Source organism: Lontra canadensis, unplaced genomic scaffold (genome assembly GCF_010015895.1).
Source record: "Lontra canadensis isolate GAN:19392208 unplaced genomic scaffold, GSC_riverotter_1.0 scaffold3, whole genome shotgun sequence".
NCBI classification, from domain to species: Eukaryota; Metazoa; Chordata; class Mammalia; order Carnivora; family Mustelidae; genus Lontra; species Lontra canadensis.
In genome coordinates, this window is record NW_022630997.1 from 37491695 (window position 1) to 37506305 (window position 14611).

Sequence of the window (14611 nt, forward strand, 5' to 3'; positions counted from 1 at the left end):
ACACCCGAAGAGCCTCGGTCCCCGCGCGCTGCCCAAGCCGGCTCCGCGCAGCCGGGCGTTCGCCGGTCGCCTGGGCCTCGTCCCCGGGCCGCCGAGGGGAGCGCAGTGGAGCTCGGCTGCCGGCCGCTCGCCCGGCTTGCCTGGCCCCGGAGGACCCTTCAAGGGAAAAGCCCTCAGCACTCAGCACGCTCGCACCCCAAGAGTCCGCGGGGAGCGAGAGGAAGGCCCGGGGCAAGCGGGCGCCCGGGTCTGGACCCAAACTTACCCGGCGCTGCGAGCGCCGCTGCCGCCGCTGGAGGACGCGCCGCGGCCGCCGCGGCCGCTGCCGGGCAGGCCCGGCTCGGGCCGGGAGGAGCGCTACGAGGGCGCCGAGAACGGCTCCGCTTCGGCTCCTGCTCCGCGCCGACCGGGGCCGGGGTCACCGCGCTGCGCCGGCGCTGCTCGCTTGCTCCGCCGCCGGGTCGCTGCTCGCCCGCCCGCCGCCCGGTCGCCTGCTCTCCCGGGCGCCCGCCGCCGCTCGCTTTTTTAATGTCCACAGACAGTGAAAAGGAACTCGGCGTTAGGGGGTGAGTAAGTGAATCAACTCGCCCGGAGCCGAGCAAGTTGAAGTGTCAGATTACATTGGCTATTCTATTTCCAAAGGGCCCCGCGCCGCCGGCCGCCCGCAAAAGCAGGTACGGAACTAAGGACGGAACGGAGCTACGGGGCACTGCTGCCGCCGCCGCCGCCGCCGCCGCCGCCGCCGCACCAGCGCTCGGCTCCGCTCGGCTCGCGCTCTCTCAGCGCTCTCGCCGTTCACTCTCCCTCTTTCCTTTTCGCCTCTTTCTCTCCCTCGCCTTTCCTGTCCCTTCTTTTGCTTTTTCTTCCCCGCTCCTTAGTCCCGGCCCTCTCCAAGCTTTCCCCCCTCTGTGGCTCGGAAGAGCTTCGCGCGTCACCCCCCCCCACCCCGTCACTCACCTCCCTTTTCTCTCCCCCTTCTTCCACTTCTCCCTTCCCGCCCCTACCTTCCCGCTCCTGCAAGTTTAGAGTAGGAGAGAAATGCTGAGCCTGGAAAGGGACCACATTGGGGAGGGGGGAAAACCACCAGGCACCTACGGTACCCCCTTGGTTCGCGCGCCCGGGACTAGAGTGCACTTGGGGCCGTGAACGCTGTCAGGTAACCTATTTGGGGGTAATCGAGTTGCTAGCAAGGATTGCTCAAGCGTTCCTCCGGAGGTGACTTTTGGGGTTGTTCCCAAAGCCCAGGGACTGACTGGTGGGGAGAGTAGAGGAACCCCCCCCCCAACACACCACAAACACTGTCACCACCAAGGGCGACGTTGGGGGAGGTTGGAGCGCAGTGTCCCCGACAACCGGGAAGGACCAGGGCGCAAGGTCTGACCCTGGCACCCTGCGCGATCCAGAGGCCGGCGGGTCCCCGAGGCCGGTCAGAAGAGCCCAAGGCCCAGTGCACGTGGGCGGGGTGGGGGCGCCAGGACCCAGGCCCCGTTCTACGTTCGGGACTGCGCACTGCCCCAGGGGCCGCGGAGAGGGATGGCACTCACAAGGCGCAGCGGGGTGTACCCACTCGCGGGGTTCCCCTTGCGGACCCACCCACGAGAGCATTTAAGTGCGCACCCACCTTGGCTGACGTCCACTGCCACTCACACGGAAACTCCTACACAAACAGCACACACACTCGCGCCCACACTCAGTTTTACAAACACGCTTCCACACGTGCGCACACACAAACACGCACACACATACACTTTCCCTCACAAATGTACCCGTGCACACGACCGTAGCCACCGCATTTACACATACGCAACTGCACGCAGACACACACATCGCCGTACAACCAAATACACTAAAACAACAACAACAACAACAACAACAACAAACATGAAACATTCCCCTGTGCATGAAATCCTCACGCTCACGTACACACACAAACCCATATCCTCCTCCCACTCCCTCTTTCACACCCAGAACCACCCCCACCACCGCTTGTGATTTGCGGCAACCCTCAGTCCCAAATCATAATCGGCGCCCGCGCGGCGCGGGTTGGACACACACACTCGCGCGCACGCAAGCACTCTCCTCCCTGCACAGGCGGGGGAGGCTTCGGCTGGCGCCCGCTTCGGATTCCAGGTGTGGCGGTGGCTCCGCGCTCCGTGTTTTGCAGCCTGCCGCGGTGTCGGAGGCGAGGCGAGGAAGGGAGCTGGAATAACAAAGGCAAGTTGGGGAGAGCGCAAGGGGGCGCAGCCCGGGCAGGGCCGCGGGGGGAGCCCTGCATTGCCTGGGCTTTGCTGGCTGCGAGGGTCTCGGGCGCCAGGAGCCGGAGGTGGGGGGGGTGGGGGGTTGGTGAGGGTCGAGGGGCGGGGCCGCGGCGTGACGTCAGAGAACAATGACACCGCCGGGGGGCGGGTACCCGGAGGCAGCACGGGCGGGGGTCTCCCCCGGGAACTGAGACTAGCGGAAGATGTCCAGGACCGGCTAGGGCCATTGCCTGATTGACGAGGCCCGCCTGGGAGCGCGGACGTGCCACGCAGACTCGAGGATCGTCCAGGCCTCCTGGGCAGTGATCAGCGCCGACCCTGGGCCAGCGTGAGGAGCAGGCCAGAGTACCCTCCCCCCTCACCCTATTTAAAAAACATCCTTCAGTGGGCATCTCTGACCTCGGCTTGAACTCCTTCAGGGCCGGCTAGATCACTCCTTCAGGGCCGGCTAGATCTTTCCCACCGAGGGAAAGGAAGCAAAATGAATTTGCCAGCCCTGAATTCATTCTCAAGGCTTCGCTAGTCTGACAGCCCGTGAACTCAGCTTGGATTCCTGAGGGCTCAGAGGGCTGCAGCTGAGGTCCACAGGGGCCTGGGAGGGGATGCCAGGAACCTGCGTGATACTCCCAAGGGAAATTCTGCCGCCCCGAGGCCAGTAGGTGCACGGGAAGGCGCTCCTTGCCGGGGCCTCAGTCTTTAGACCTGTCACATGGACTGTTACCAAGCTGCCGTTTCTGCACAGGTGGCAGATGTGTACCCTTGGGGAAGGTGGATGGCATGAGAACCTTCCAGACCTCTCAGGACACCAGAGGAGCATGGTACAGTACATTCCTGTGGGAGTACATTCCTGAGCCCCTCCCCCTCGGCCTCTGGGTGGCCCAGGACCCTAAGTCAGGACATGGGGGTAGCTCCAGAACCCCCTAAAGGCCTGACCTAGGGCTGGAAGGTGTAATTCAGCTGGCTGAGTGGTGGCTGGAGCCACAACTGCTCCCTCTGGGAAATCTATAGCATCGCAAGAGCGAGAAAGCTCCCCGCCCCCCAAACCACCCCAGGTCCAAAACCTCAGGAGGCGGAGTTTCCGGGTTTAAGAGCCTGGAGGGCAAGAATCCAGCCTCAGCCAAGACCTAGATGGGTCAGGATGGGTCAGGATGCTCTCCTTTCAACATTTCTGTCCAAATTCCTCACTAAGTGACAAGGGTTCCCCATCTCCAGGAAATGGGGAATAGAGGCAGCATTGGGGGTCATCACTTATGTTCAAAAGCTCCAGTCCAGAAAATCCCCCCCCCCCCCCCGCTAATTTACATCTGAAAATTAGCATGCTACTGCAGAGAGCTGAGGAGCCAAGCCCAGGATACAAAGAAGGCTCGAGTGAAGGGTAACTTCAGCTCTTCCTAGCTGGGCAAGCAGGACAAGATGGCAGCAAGTCTGAGATACCTTACCTGGGCCCTGGGTCTGCCCAGGCATCCTGGGGATCCTGACCTCCAGTCCTTGGGACTCAGGCCTTTGCACTCTCTATTCATCCTTCAGAGAAATAGCAAGGCTGACTGGATCCCTGTAGAGTCTTGGAAGAAGTTATGACTTATTTAGTACCTACTGCATGCTGGGTACTATGGTAAGGGCATCTTAGCATGAGCTCATTGAATTCTCACACTGCCTTGAGTTAGATGCTCTATTACCATCTCCCCTTCAGAGCAAACTACACTTGGAGTCCCTTGGTCAATCAGGATTCAAACTCAGGCTCTCGTTAACAATGTTTCCTGTTGATATCTTAGCCCAGCTCTGCCTCCTCATCCATAGATTCTCTGTGTGGTCCCGGACAAGTTGCTAGCCCTCTCTGGGCTTCTTTAAACCAAGGGTGAGGTCTCATGGCAGTGGCCGGGCCTCTTTGGGGATTGTGTGTCGTGAACCTCCACCCTCCTGGCCCTGGCTTCTGTGGGCCTGGAGAGCTGGGGGTGAGGCAGAGGGGAAAGTGCTTTCACTTCCCAGCCACTGAGAAGACAGATACCACTTAGCCAACGCAGGGGCGAGAAATCACATGGCTCTGGAGGCAGCTCAGTGCACGGGGCCAGCCTGTGGGTGCCAGTGCAGGGTCCTGCCCACACCTATCTTCAGAGTAGACTTACATTTTATTAACTGCCTTGCCTTCCAGGAACCATGAGCGGGGAAGAAGGCCGTGGCTTAGGCCTAGGCCTGGGGAGGGGGGAGCCAGGAGGCCCAGGAGGCCAGGAGGAAAGCAGTGGGAAGAGACTGTAGTTCCTGGGGGGAGCAGAGAACCCGTACGGGGTGTAGTGACTAATGGCCTCCTGAGCTGAAGGCCTTCAGTGGGCTGGGCAGCAGGGGACCAGCACATGTGGGGGTGAATTCTTGTCTCTCCAGGACTGCCTTCTCTGTCTCCAGGATTCACCCCTGTCTCCCCGAAAGGGAGCCTAGAGACTAAAAGGGCCGGAGAAATGTCACCTTGTTGAGAGCTTCCTGTTTCCCAGGCATTTCTCATTCCATCCTCTGCATAAGCCAGAAGGTATAATTCCCCACTGAGGACAAAGGCTCAGGGAGGTTAAGTGGCCTGCTTAAAGTCTCACAGTTATTCTGTGGGTGGGGCTGGACCTCAGGGTTGTGAATGAGGACTTGCCTTCATTCATCACCAGGCCATGGTACAGACAAGGTGACCTTCTGAGCCCTCTGGGGTGGATGGGGGAAAGACTCACTTGCCAAGGGATGATGGGGTCCCCTCCCATGGTAGTGGGGTCATGGGGAGTAGATTTAGTCTTCACACCCTGGTGGATCCAGGAGGCATCTGGTCCCTGCCCAGCTCTGAGGCAACTGTGTTTCTAGAGGTGGGTGGTTGGGCCCAGCAGAGAGTTAGGTGTGCCCCTCATCACAGCAGGGACCCCTGGGATGCCTCTTCTCTCTATGACAGTCAGGTTGCCCACTCCATTCTCTGAGGCTGCACCTGCCAGGCCGCCTGGCCTTGGCTTTCCAGATCTTTCCACAAGGTATGCCATCTTCTCAGTTCCCATCGTGGCTTTCTCTGACCCAGCTCAGCCACCACTCCCTTCTTCTGCTGGGAGGCCCAGGAGATTCACTGGAAAGACTGCTTTGGGAGCTGGGACACCTTTGCTCCCAGCCCACCACTGTCCAACTTGCGGTGTGTTACGAGTGCCTCAGACTCTCCGTGCTCCTGTTTCCCCATCTGTCAAGTAGGAGAGTATGGGACATGGGATGTCCAATCTTCTTCTGGCTCTGACTGAACCCTTACTCTTGAGCTATAGTGTACTTCAGGGTTTAGGGAGGCCCTGCTTTGGGGAATGCCCTCAGAGTGTCTCCTTTGGCTGTGTAGGGAAAGGAAAACGTGTACGCAGAGGGGATCACCCAGGGCTGTGCGTCGATCATGACCTTAACACCTTGCTTCACAAGGTACCACCCGTCTTCTGAGCCCGCAATGGCCCCTTTTCCAGTGATGAAACTGAGCCGGAAAGGAACTGGTGGCTTTCCCATGACCACACAGCTGGGAAGTGTCAGAGCAGAAACAAGAACCAGGTGTCCCGACACAGGGCTCTCTTCTCTGCTCCAGCACTGCCAGAGAGCCACCTGGGAGCTAGGAGGTCCAGCACTCCTGGGGGGCCTAGAGCAAGCAGCAGAGGAGAATGAAGCCTCCTCCCTCTATGCTGGCAGCTCCGGCAACCTGAGGGAAGGGTCCCTCCTCTGTGGCACTGGAGGGGGTAGGAGAAGATCCCAGAACTTCCGTGTCTCCCCTCCTCAGTCCTCTGGCCTCAAATCTCATACCCCCTTGCCTTGCCCCATGCATGTAGCCATGCTGGGTGGCTTTTAGAATTGCTGGCATTTTTTTTTTAAGATTTTATTTATTCATTTGACAGAGAGAGATCACAAGTAGGCAGAGAGGCAGGCAGAAAGATAGGAGGAAGCAGGTTCCCCACTGAGCAGACAGCCCGATATGGGGCTCGATCCCAGGATCCCGGGATCATGACCTGAGCCGAAGGCAGAGGCTTAAGCCACTGAGCTTAATTCTAGGTGCCCCTAGAATTGCCAGCATTCTATACACACTCCTAGCTCCTCATGTTCTTCCTGCCTCCTGGGACACACCCCTGCCAAACTTTAAGGCCACATTGATGGCCACATGCTCAGAGGCCCGCCCCATAACTCCAGGAGATGTGCTGTCTACCTGGTCTCAGCCCCCACGTGCTGCTGCCCCTGCCTCCTCCATCATCATTGTCACCATAATGATTACATATTAAATTTCCTACTCTGTGGCAGACGCCAAGGGTCTCATGCCCACAAACTCCTCTCGTCTTCACAAGAGCCGATTTTTATTAGTGGTAGTAATGTCTCCAATTTTGGAGGTGAGGAAACTGAGGCACAGGGAGTTTCGTCTGTCCAGCATGACACCTCACTAGGCTGGGAAATTATTTTGATGTGCACCCATCTCCTCCCAGGCTGAGACTGCGGGCCAGAAGCTGGCTCACTGCTCTATCCCATCACCCAGCATAGTGCCCGAGTGACTGACAGGTGGTCAAGGGCAGGGGGAGATGCAAGGGGCACCTAAGGACGAGCCCGGCCCCGTCCTCCAGGAGCTCACAGGCTATCAGAAAGGACTGTCCCCAGCAAATAGCACTCTAGAAGTCTGGGGAAGGAGGGGAGTTGTCATTGAGTGGCATCTGGAAGGCAGGCTCTGCTGAGGAAACGCCCAGAGTGAGGCAAGGACGTGCCCCAGTCCCCCAGCATGCGTGAGGCAGCAGCAGGCTGGACCCCAGGCTCCCAGAACGATGTGCCTTCTTGCACCTTGCAGCCAGCTGTGGGGGGCTCCCTGAGTCTGTGCTGTTTTTCAAGGACACACGGTCCCAGACGCCTTCATGATGCTGAGCTGTCCAATGAGTGGCTCTAGTTCTTCTCTCCCCTCTATTAAAATTTTTTTTTTAAAAGAAGAAGAAAGAAAGAAATCCAGGCATTGTTCCTGACTGCAGCTGGTGCCAACTAGAATCCCGCCGAACAGAATGGAGCCGAGAGCCCGGCCGCCAGGGGCCTGGCTGCTGACACAGGGCCTTTCTATTTTGCTTTCCCCCGGGGGCCCAGGCTGACGTTTCGTCCCCTCCATGGGCACCCTCTCCACCTGCCTCCCTGGCCCCAGCTCTGAGTCTCCCACTGCCCTCACCCCCTTTGCAAAAATCAGATGCCACTTGGGAGGGCTCTGGAGCACCGCCACCCCCTGCTTTCCTTCCTCATCATCTGCAACCCAGAGTGAGCTGGAAAAGCTGGACCCCCTCCCTGTCCCTCACTCTACCAAGGGCGCGGGGGGGGGGTGCGGTGGGCTTCGGATGCCTATCTAGGAGAGTGGCAGAAATCCTTTCTCCACAGAATCATTTGGAACACTGGTTTGATTTCGGAACATACCAGGATTTTCCATCCCACCCCCACCCGACTTGGCAAGTTCCAGTCCAAGCTCACCCGTTAAGGCAATTGCAGCAGGGAAGGTTTGGGGGTTGGGAGGGGCAGGGTAGGTGGCAACAAAGAGCTCTGCAGGCACAGAAGTGCTTTCTAAAGTTCCTGGTTTGCCTGCTGCCTTTGCTTCAAGAGACTTGGTCTTTGGAGGAAGAGGGTTCCCTAAACTCTCCCTTGCTGCCTTCATTTCAGCCTCCCCTGCCTGCCCCTTTAGAACCTTGAGTTCCGTTTGGCAACATCCCCAACCTCTCTTCTCCAAAGAGCCTGTCTGACCCAGATTACCCCAAGAATCAGCCCAAAGAGAGCAGCCACCTGGCCACTATCCCATGTCCACTGGGAGCCCTGGGGCTTGGCCTGGCCCTCAAAGCTGGCTTCCCTAGCCTCCCCTTTCCTCCTCTGGATACAGCACTCCGAGTTTGTAAAAAGCACTTTATGTCTTACCTGAGTGCCACGAGGCAGGCAGAGATCGCACAACTCACTTTGTAGAGAAATAAACTGAGGGTTCAAGGGGCCCAGTGGTTTGGCCAGAATCATACAGGAAAGGGCAGAATTGGTATTTGAACCCCAGTCTTCTGATTTCATGTCACTAAGCAGGTGTGGGGGCCTGAGTGGTAATGGTCTCAGAGGATGGCTGTCAGAGGACGGGATCCCAGACACACTGATTCAATCTCACAAACATTTATTGACTCTGCAATGTGCCAGGCACAAAACTAGGCACTGGGAATCCAACAGTGAACAAGACAGATAGGGTCTCTGTCACAGAGCTTATATTCTATTGGAGGAGAGACAGCAAGCAGACTATGCAGGAAGGTGTCCTCGTGCCCACCAGCCCAGCGCATGTGCCCCGGAGCAAGCCCTGGCTAGGAGGCTGGAGACAGGTTCTGGTCCCAGGGTTGCCCCAACTCCCTGTGCAATGCTGGACAAGACTTTCTACCTGTGAAATCTGCAAACGTGTGGCACCTTACGCATTTCCTCAGGTTCCTGCCCTCCTCCCAGCCTCTGAGTCAAGTGGTTAATGATTTCCTAGCATGAATAATTACTCTGATTAATTTTTTCTCAAACCTGACTTTTCATCAGCTCTCAGAGCCAGAAAGGGGCTTCTGAGGTCATCGAAGCGAGAACCCCTAGGTCTCATTCTTCTCAGGAGGTGACTGCCTCTGCTTGCATCCTTCTGGGAATGGGGAGCTTGCTCCCTCACATGGCAAACACTGTGCAGTGATGTGCTGGTAAGTGTTTAACATCTGGCTCTCCAAAATGGGGAAGACTTGATAGATAGCGTTTGCCGATTTCCATTGTATAAATACTCCCCCTGCGGCCAAGGTCAAGCTGCTGACTTCACAACACCCAGCTCCCACAGTTCCAGAAAATTTAGCCATCAGCTCTTGTGAGCCAGTCCCAGCAGGCTCCAGCACACCACTGGCCTGCCCCACAGAGGAGCCCTGTCCAGCTTTACGCCTTGGGAAGTTCTTCCTGGTACGGAGCGAAACATCTAATTCTCAGGAGCTCCAGCCTGAAGGTCCTAAGATACTTCTGCAGGGTGTCATAGGACAAGGGGCCCCAGGACCTCCGTGAAGCCCTTCAGGGAATAGGAGGAGTTGACGTCTATCTCCTCGTGACAGGGGAAGTTCCTGGGCCAAGTAGGGTCAGGGTATACTCACCCTTCCTCCCTGTCTCTCCTTCCTCCCTCCCTTTCACAAATATTTGTTGGGCCTCTGTGACCCATCAGGCACCTGCTAGATGCTACGGCCCTAGTCACCCGTGTCTTTGCTCACACCGGCCCCTCCAGCCTGAAAGTCTTCCTGCTCGGCCTGCCCACCTTGGAGGCTGTGCTCAGATGTCATCTGCTCTCAAAAGACTGCCCTGCCTGCCACCGCTTCCCCTCCCGGGGCAGGCAGGCGCCCGCCCTCCTACAGCCTTTCTCAGTCCCTGTTTGCCACTTATCACTTTCTACCTTGGATTGCAGCTATCTGTGTACTCGGCTTATCTCTCTGCCAGACTGAGAGGCAGCGGGCTTGCCGAAAGAGTGTGGACTTTGGAGCCCCGCGACCTGGCGCTGAATCCCAGCCTTGCCACTTATAGCTGTGAGCCCTAGGGAACCTCCTACCACCTTCTGAAGGCTCAACTTCTCTATCTGTAAAGTGGGGCTGGCCATCACTCCTTCCAAGGTGGTCTGACTGTTAAGTGGGATAAGAAATGGAACTCCCCTTTCCTGTTCCTGTCTGGGACTCCCATCTCTAGGGGACAGAGATTGTGTCTGGTGCTTCTGTGTGTCCTCTGGTTATGACAGCAGTATAAATATTAACAACAATGGTAAATACATATAGCAGAGTGGCTACGTGTGGGCTATTGTTCTAAGAACTTCCACGTGCTAACTCATTTCATTCTCACAACAACCTTGTGGCATCAGAACTATTCCTCCCACTGATTCAGACGAGCAGTCTGAAGCACAGAAAGGTTAGCTAACAAGCCCAAGGTCACACAGTGAGTGGGAAAGCTGAGATTTGGATCTAGGAAAATCGGCTCCAGGGCCTTAGCTCTGGAACACTGTATTAAATGGCCATGGTAGAAGGGCTTGGAGGGGCTTAGAGAGCTGTGGAACAGGGGGGCTGTCCACGGGGTACCCCGGCCTGTTGACATTCTTGTCCTATCCTGTGGGGTCAGGGTGGACAGAGAAGCTCCTGGTCTGTCCTCTAGGACATCTGAGCAGGTTAAGTGGTTAGTGCCGAAGAGGATTGTCTCTAGCTCCCTAGGGGCAGGGGACTGAGAGGCCACTAACAGATTAGGCAATCAGGCAATCAGAGAAGGCTTCATGGAAGAAGTGGCTTTTGCAGTGGGCCTTGACCGAGGAGGATCTGGGTGGGCAGGGACAAGGCAGAACAGTAAGAGCAAAAATGCAGAGGTGCAAGAGGTATATTAGGGATTCATTTAAGTGTCAGTCTAGACCTTCTCCTGTGTTCTGGTGGGTAGGTAGAGCAGATAAGGTGATTATGGGGAAGGGTGTATTAGTCGTTCAGTTTGTGATTCAGAAAAAGCTATGGGAACTATTGCCGGGGCTCTGAAAGCCAGGAGAGACCCCGAAGAGCTGAGAGCCACTTGGGTTGCCCTACGGGCCAGACTGGCATCTTGCTGCTTTATAAGCTACTCTTGAGTACTCAGAGTCCTGGGTTCCTGAACCAGCTCCGCCTCCTGGTTCTATCCCTCGGTTTCTCAGAGCCTTAGTTTCACCGTCTGCAGAATGAGCATGAAAAGTAGACCTGGGGAGCCAGTTGAAAAAGGAAACAGGGCTGGTGGTGGGGCCGTGCCTGACACTCCTGGGATAGGAAGTGGGGGGGAGGTCCGTGGTGGAGGGGGCATGAGAAGCCAGAAGGGGGTGGGTGGGAGGAGCTCCATGTGCATGGCCAGAGAGCACCAAGCCCTCCAAGTTGGCTCAGGTTGTGCCTCGTGATTCTTCCCACACCACATGCTCCATTTTCCGGCATTGCCAAAGGCTGCCCAGTTCTGCTGGCTTATAAACCAAACTCCCTCCAAAGCTTCTGCCAGGACAGCACCTGGCAGGCTGTGTGGTGACCCTGCTCCTGGGGCCGGCCCGCCTCGGGCCCACCAGGCCCTTCCAGGTAATGCTAATTGTACTAATGAATGCTTTGAGAGCATTCATTGTGTGGCAAGGGCTGTTCTAAATGTTTCCATGATATTAACTAATTTAATCCTCATAACCACACTGATGACACCCATCTCCGACGAGACAGGCAGGGACAGGTTAAGCCTGGTGGTCCCACTGCGGTTGCATGGAGGAAGGGACGAAGCCTGAGGGGTGCAGGGAGCCCACGGAGCCCGGCAGCAGGGCCTGCAAGGTGCAAGTCTGCACCTCTCTGGCTGTTTCCCTGTGTGGGGTCCCTGCTCATTTCCCAGTTCCCAAGCAGCCCCTCTGGCCACACGTGTGCCCAAATGCCCGCACGCTGGACTGCGGTCGTGCAGACGCACAGAGACAGTCCCCCATGAGTCTCGCCGTCACTGAGTCACATGCACGGGGACAGGCCCCATGACCACCCTGCCGCAGACACACACACACACACACACACACACACAGAGGCACATACGCTCCTGTGTCCCCCAAATGACCCAGTGGGATCTGTAAACTCACATCGCATCCCCCTGGCCTGCAGTCTCTGTGGATGGCCCTGTGGCCCAGGGATCTCCATTCTTGTCTCCTCAAGCCCTTGGCTCCAGGATGTGTGCACTGTGCAGGTCCCGTCCAAATCCTTGCCCTGCTCTGCCCCTCTCTATAGGAACTGGGCCTCAGGGGTGTGGTAGGGGCTTGGGGGTGGACGGTTACCCTTCCCCCAACCCCAGGGGCTGCTGAAGGAGCAGCAGGAAGAGGAGATAAATTAATCCTGGCCTCCCCTCCCCCGGGCTCTCTGTGATGCTAATTCTCTCTGCCTTTGATCCAGCCCAGGCCCCTAACTCTGAGCAGGAGCAGGCGCTGGGTCTGCCTGAGATTAGGGCTGCCCTGGGTGAGGCCCCCAGGCATAGCCCCCCAGGCCGCAGGTTGAGATTTTTCTCCCAGGGAGGGGGTCTTGGGGATTAGAGCTCTGGTTACTGACCCTGGCCTTTACAGCACACTCCCCTTTGCAAAAACTTTCTCATCCTCTCTCCTCTCCAAGGGGCCCTTGGTTCCCATTTTACATGGGAGCAGAGTGAGGCCCAGGGATGAAAGGACTCCAGAAGCTTCAGGCCAGTGAGTGGTGGGGTCCAGACCTGGAGCCTAGCTCTCCCAACCTCCAATCTGGCCCTGTTTGCTCTAGCGGTTTTTGTTTGTTCCGGTGAGTTTTTAGAAAACCATAACTTATGGAGGATTCACTACCTGCCGGGAACTGTGCCTTAAAGAGCCTCGTGCCATCCAGCCCTCAGAGCAGCTCTGTGGGGTCCCCCTTTAAAGGTAAGGGAATGCTCCATGTCACTGTCCCGTCAGCAGAGTCTGGGTTCAAAGCCAGGACACAGGCCACCTGTAGTTCCTCACTGTGCAGAAGGGACACTGAGACCCAGAGAGCGGAAGGGATGTGTCCAGTCCCATACAGGAAGTTGGCTGGGCATCCATGCCCTACCTTCCTAGCTCCACCCGGTCTTATTCTGGAAATGTCTGGAAACTTCTGTGGACCCAGTGGAGCTGGGACCAGAGTCCAGACCCCATGCTGCCCCCACTCCCGCCCCGAGTATGGGGGCCCCTGCGAGGATGCCAAACTCAGGTAATCACATAGAGGCATCTCAGCCAACCCAGCTTCAGAACAGCCCTGTAAACTTGCACAAAAGTACAATTAAAACTTTTATTATGCTCTATTTCAATTTCATACATACGAAAGACTGTAAGCTATGAAACTCATTATAGTGAACACTCATGACCATCATCCTAAAGAACTGGAGCCTTACAGACATGTCCCAGAGGGACCCACGACCTGCAACTCAGTCACGACTCCCTTCCTCTTTGGAACAAATGGTTGGAGCACACGTGTGCTATCCTGGGCTAACCACTTTTGAGACAGTGAATCACAGGCTGCATTCCCAGGAGAAGTGCCTTCTTTAAAGGCACGGGAGAGCTTTGAAGAGTCACTTGCACCCCCACACCCTTCCTCCCCATCAGGGGCTGCCATCTGCACCCGTTTTCATGCTTGGAGGGTATTTGCAGTGTGGGGCTCTACTCTGCCTTCCCCAGAGAGTGTTCGGAAAGGACATTTCTTCCTGGTGCAGCCAGGGTGGGGCTGGGGGGCCCGGGCAGCTGGGTATCCCCTGAACAAGACATACCATCATGACTTTGCATGAGCTGTTCCCTTCCCCGGGAATGCGTTTCCATCTAGTCTGCTTGGGAAAACCAGCTCGTAGGTTCAGCTCCAAGGTGTCATTTTTTGGGGAGGCCTTCCTGGTGAACCTCATCCTGTGACCTCCCAACAGAGTTGGGTGTGCCCTCCTCTGCCTTATCTGAGCCCTTGGGTACCCTCCTGTCAGGCCTTATCCTACAGCAGATGTTCTAGTAGCTGCCAAGAGCAGCCTTCCTCCCTAGATTCCGGGCACAGTGGGCTGCCACACCGGGGCAGGTGCTTCCAGAGTGACCAAGACAAAATCAGGGTGAAGGTGATTGCACTAGGACCTCCCTGTGGCACTCCATGGGCTGGGACCTCAAATGTCCCACTGGGTTTGCTCTGAGGCCTGTCTGGATGGAGGATTTGGAGGCAAGGCCCAGAGGAGACTGCCCGGGGCTAGGGGCTGCTGTTTATCATTTGTTCCACTGATGGATGTGTGCACGACCCATGTGCCGGTCAGTGGGCGTGACCACAGGAGTGCACATGCCCACAAGTGCTTACACATGTGTGTACACTCCCAGGGCTCCACGTCCACAGGCCCCGCAGAAAATGCAAGGGCCCTTCCTTTTCCTGCCTTCAGCCCCCTCTAGGACAAGCCTGTTCTCTTCTGAGTATCAAAGCGCAGGCGTGGGGAGGACCTGCTGTGTGTCAGACCAGTGGGGCTGGCAGTGCAGTGGGGGCACAAGACTGACAGAGGATTCACACGCCGCCTTCCTGTCCCCTTCTGTGCTCTCCCTTGCACTCACCCTAAAAGCCAGGTGCCACCTCCACTTCCCAGTTGAGGCCCCTGAGGGGCCAGAGAATAGAGAGGGACAGCAGGGGAGGTGGGAGGCTGAGACCAGAAGCCCTCATGCCAGTGCCCAATTCTTGGTCCAGGTCCCAGATGCTACCCAGGGGCCTGCCAGAAACCCCTCCTTCCAAGGGAGCCCTGGCACAGGGAGGAGCCACCCAGAATCCTCCTGGCAACTGCACTTTGGGGCGTCATTCCCTGAGCATCCTGTAGGAGGGCGCCATAGCTGTTAGCAGCAGCAGGGACTGGGGGAGCTC

General features: G+C 57.1%; 1 protein-coding gene across 5 annotated transcripts in view; it reads right to left on the reverse strand.

Moving 5' to 3' along the window:
* Positions 1-568, reverse strand: part of ZMIZ1 (zinc finger MIZ-type containing 1) — a 229402-nt gene extending 228834 nt beyond the window's left edge. For 4 of the 5 annotated variants that reach the window (XM_032838908.1, XM_032838890.1, XM_032838915.1 and 1 more), the window contains exon 1: positions 266-566. The gene's annotated coding sequence lies outside the window, so the exon portion shown is untranslated. Of the gene's footprint in view, positions 1-265 lie in introns of all 5 variants that reach the window. The other variant, XM_032838922.1, reaches the window with a different exon arrangement.
* Positions 569-14611: the final 14043 nt, after the last annotated feature.